We start from the raw sequence: 4777 nt of genomic DNA, 5'->3' as shown, positions 1-4777 counted from the left end.
AGCTCTTGCTCTCTCCCACACTGTTTCATTTTTGTGCTCAGTTGAGTCAGTTCTTGTAGGTGACTTAGCAAAGCCCTCTGGCATGTGGAGTTTAAGTCTCGGTGCAAGGGCTCAGCCAGTTTTTCATTCTTTCCTTTCTCTTGGAATTCAGGAAGATACATGTCTCTGTGGAGGATGAAATCCAGTATGGGCACCCCAGCCTTCAAATGACCAAGGCCTGGAGAAGAAAAAAACTACCTACCAATCATAATGAAGACACTGAACGTTGGAAACTTGAGTGTTCTCAGAGCAATTTGTAATCTTAGAAAATACTTGCAGCATTTTCTTTCATTTTCCCCAATTTTTTCGGCCTCTCATGGCAGACAGTTTTTGCTGATCTGAGATATTTGTTATCTCTGAATCACATACAGTGTTTAGTTGTCATGAGGATGAATGTCTGGTCACAAATGTTCCTCAGTTAGCCATGCAGTACTCTGGAAACAGTGAACTCTATATAACAACCAGTGTGATGAGCATCACTAACACATCACACATTTCTCAGAAATACCCAAAACTCTACCCATTTTATACCCTGTCCAATAATAATTGTTAAATTGCTATGAGGACTCAAAAGCATTAAACACTGTACAAAGAAAATGTCAATAATTTCTCCCTCTCTATGCCACAGACATAGTCATTAACACCTTCACATTCATCTTCCAGACTGCTTACCATGTTGAAAGTAAATAGCACAATATAACAGAGAAGAATTAACTAGAATGGTAAAGCAGTTTAGAAACCAAGACAACCTTCCAAAGAATGGGGGAAATATCACTTACAGCATTCCATGATTATAGTTTGCTTAGAAAAAGGAAACTTGTTAGAAGCAAAATGTTCTTGGGTGGGGCATGTGATAAAGTACATGCCTAGCATGCTCATAAACCTTGTTTGATACCCAAGGTTCCCCACACACACACACACACACACACAGAGAGAGAGAGAGAGAGAGAGAGAGAGAGAGAGAGAGAGAGAGAGAGAGAGAGAATCAAATATTTAGATAGATTTCAATTTCTTTATCTCTTTTAGCAATAAGACAGAAGCAGTAATGGCTGGTGGCTCTCGCTCTCTCTTGCTCTCTCTCTCTCCCCCCCTCTCTCTCTCGTGTGTGTGTGTGTGTGTGTGTGTGTGTGTGTGTGTGTGTGTGTGACAGATTTTCTCATTCATTCACTTAGCTCTTAGGCAGACTGGACATCTAATTCATAAAAACGGAAAAAAGAAAAATGAAGACAAACTAAAGGCATAACTTCACTAATGTATATGGCAGGGGAAATTATATGAACAAACACACAAATAGCCTACTTATCTGAATTTTGGAAGCATTTAGGCACTATATGATGGTAGCTAGGGAGATGGCTCAGACATTAATAGCACTTTCTGCTCTTGCAAAGGACCTGAGTTCTGTTCCCAGCATCCAAAATCTGACAGCTCACCACTTACTATAACTCTAGTTCCAGGGTATCTGACACCCTCTTTAGCCTTCATGAACACCTGCACACACATGGTATATATTCATACAGAAACACACATAGCCGTAAGTAAAAATAAAGCTTTAAAAACAAAACAAACGAAAAGAGAAACAGGGCTGAAGAAGGAAGGAATACGGACATTGCTGCTAAATCGAAGCCGAGGCAACAGGAGATGGAGGCTGCCAATTGGCAACGGGAGATGGAGGCTGCAACTTCAGGAGTTGGTCGCTACCTAAGCAAGGAAGGGTCTAGTGGGCATGTACCTCCAGCTCAAATAAGGGTAGCTGTATGACTGCGGCCATTTATGGATGAAGCAACAAAAGCAAACGAACTCCCCTGTGTACCAGGCATAGACAGCTGCTCTCTTGAGGTGGCCAACTGGAGGAAATACCAGGAGACACTCAAGTATCCGTCCGATGCCTTCTATGAGGAGAAGAGCACTCAACAGGACATCTATGTAGGTTCAGTACAGTCCATCCTAAGGCACTTGCTGGAAGGGCAGAATGCCAGTGTGCTTGCCTATGGACCTGCTGGGGCAGGGAAGACACACAATGCTGGGTAGCCCAGAACTTCCTGGAGTAATTCCCAGGGTTCTCATGGACCTCCTGTAGCTTACAAAGGAACAAAGGTCAGAGGGCTGGCCTTGGGACCTTTCTGTCACTTTGACCTATTTAGAGATGTGCCAGAAAAAGGTATTAGACCTCTTGGATCCTGAATTAGGAGACCTAGCGATCCGAGAAGACTGTTGAGGAAACATCCTGATTCCTGACCTCACAAAGAAGCCCATCACTAGCTTCTCTGAGTTTGAGCAGAACTTCCTGCTGGCCAGTAGAAATTGAGTTGTAGGAGCCACCCAGCTTAACCAGGGCTCTTCCCATAGTCATGCAATACTGCTGGTCAAGATGGATCAGTGTGAATGTCTGGCTCCATTTCACCAGCGGGAAGGAAAACTCTACCTTATAGATTTGGCTGGTTCAGAGAACAACCGTAGCACAGGCAACCAGGGCATTCAGCTCAAAGAGAGTGGAGCCATCAATACCTTCCTCTTCGTATACCATACTGGGACAGCAAGCTCACTCGCTTATTGCAGGACTCTCTGGGTGGCTCAGCTCATCATTGCCAGCATTGCTCGGGAAAGACGTTTTCACTTGCAGTCTCAGTGTTGAACTTCACTGCTAGATCCAAGGATATGATTAACTGGCCTTTCACCAATGAGAGTCTACAGCCTCATGCCTTGGCACCTGTTAAGCTGTCTCAGAAAGAACTGCTATGCCCATCAGAGGCAAAGAATGCCAAAGGCCCTGAAGAAGAATCAACTGGGAGCCCTGAATCTATAGCAGTTCCAGGCTCTGCCTCCCAGAAACTAAGCATCTTACAGAAGCTAAGCAATATGGACCCAGCCATGGTGGAGAGCCTCCTTAGCTTGGATCGTTTGCTGGGCTCCCAGGAGAACCAAGGAACACTTTTACTAAATACTCCAAAGGGAGAGCGAATAGTGCTCATTAAGACAAAGAACGAAAAAGACTTGGAGATTGAGAGGCTTAAGATGAAGCAAAAAGAACTGGAGGCCAAGGTGCTGGCCCAAAAGGTGACAGATCCAAAGGAGAAAGAGAATATGCATCTCCAGCCCCTTCCCTCTTGTACAGGCACGGTGGCAGAGCCCCTGAAAAACGCTATGGTGATGCTCCTGCAACTGATTCAGAAGTAGACAGAGTCAAAGATCCATTTCCTGAAGGGAGGCCACAAAAGAAAGTTGGAGCCATCACATGTACCTGAGCCTGTGGAAAAGGCTGAGGACTGTAGGGAGCTACAGATTAGCTAAGAGTTACTGGCACATGGGGCACAAAAATGTATTGTATCTGACCAATGAAGGCTCAGCTCGAGATCTGTGCAGCCTACAACGCATTGGCCAGAAGAAGGCCCAGCTCATCATGGGCTAGAGGGAGTGCCACCGTCCCTTCAGCAAGGTGGAGGACTTGGAAGAGGTGGAAGGCATCTCTGCAAAGCAGGTGGAGTCTTTCCTGAAGGCAAACCTCTTGAGCTTGGTTGCCAACCAGCACTCTGGTCCTTCTTGACTACCAGCTCTTAACACTACTTTTTCTTTTAAAATCCTTGTATAATGACACATTTGTGTAAATACAGTTTTTATTTCATGAAAAACAAACAAACAAACTTGCTGCAATTCTGAAAGGTGAGCGCCTGGAGAGATGCCTCAGTGGTAAGATGACTCAGGTTGGACTCCCAGCATCCACATAGTGGCCTGCAAACATCTGTAACTCCAGTCCAAAGGGATTCAGTGGCTTCTTTTAGCCTCCACCCTAGTGCTATTATCATTGTCATCCATCTTCCCTATGTTTTCTCTTCTCATGTAGCTTTCGATCTGTCCTTATTGAGGACCTGATAAAACGGTATGGTTAACCAAAAGAGGAATATCAAAGATTTTGTCTTTGTTTTTTGCTTTAGGTTTAAGACAGTGAAGTCACAGAATATTTGTAAGTGCTGTTATTTCCTCTTCAGTTTCCATGTAATTGATGGAGATATAAAAGATGAAATGAAATAAAGCAAAATTAGACAATGAAGGAGATGAGTTTGCTGTCAGGGAGGCAGTCTCTGGAGTGTGGCTGCATGAGGCATTTTTACGGAGAAAGGACAGTCAAGGAAATGGGCACCTAGAGCTTGCAGCAAGGAGGATGAAGAAGATGGCTACTGAGGGAGTTTCATCAAGGCCAAATGCCACATGAGAGGAAAATGAACATCAGGAAGAAACTTGCTTCTGTCCAGTTAGGCTAGGTTACACTTCTGTAATAAACAAGACCTAGATAGCAACATCTGCCCACACGGGGTTTTGCTTACCTCCCATTGACTGTGAGCTAGAAGTTCCACTCTATTCTTCACAATCCAGTACTCAGTTACATAGCTGAGAATAAGAAACACTGACCACATAGCAGTCAATAGCTCATATTTCATTAGACAGAGTTAGCCATGCAACCACATCCACTTTAACGGTCAGCAGTGCGTGGAATGAAACAAACTTAATAATCTGGAATACTTTTATATGTCAAAGTGTTCCCTTATCCTAAGATCCAGATAAAATACATTGTCTTTACTGTGTGTGTGTGGGGGGGGGAAGGTTATATACATGTTTTTCATATGTGAGATTCAGGACAGCCAGAGAACCTGTCTCAAAAAAACCCAAGACAGACAGCACCTGAGAAAGACATTCTGGCCTCCATATGCATGTACTTAAAGCGCATGTGCACCTACATAATCAT

General features: G+C 44.0%; 1 pseudogene; it reads left to right on the top strand.

Moving 5' to 3' along the window:
- Nucleotides 1-1784: 1784 nt before the first annotated feature.
- On the top strand, nucleotides 1785-3580 carry LOC127229775 (kinesin-like protein KIF22; annotated as a pseudogene).
- The last annotated feature ends 1197 nt before the right edge of the window (nucleotides 3581-4777 follow it).

The sequence above is a fragment of the Phodopus roborovskii genome, unplaced genomic scaffold (assembly GCF_943737965.1).
Source record: "Phodopus roborovskii unplaced genomic scaffold, PHOROB, whole genome shotgun sequence".
Taxonomy (NCBI): domain Eukaryota; kingdom Metazoa; phylum Chordata; class Mammalia; order Rodentia; family Cricetidae; genus Phodopus; species Phodopus roborovskii.
This window is presented reverse-complemented; position numbering and strand designations above follow the sequence as displayed.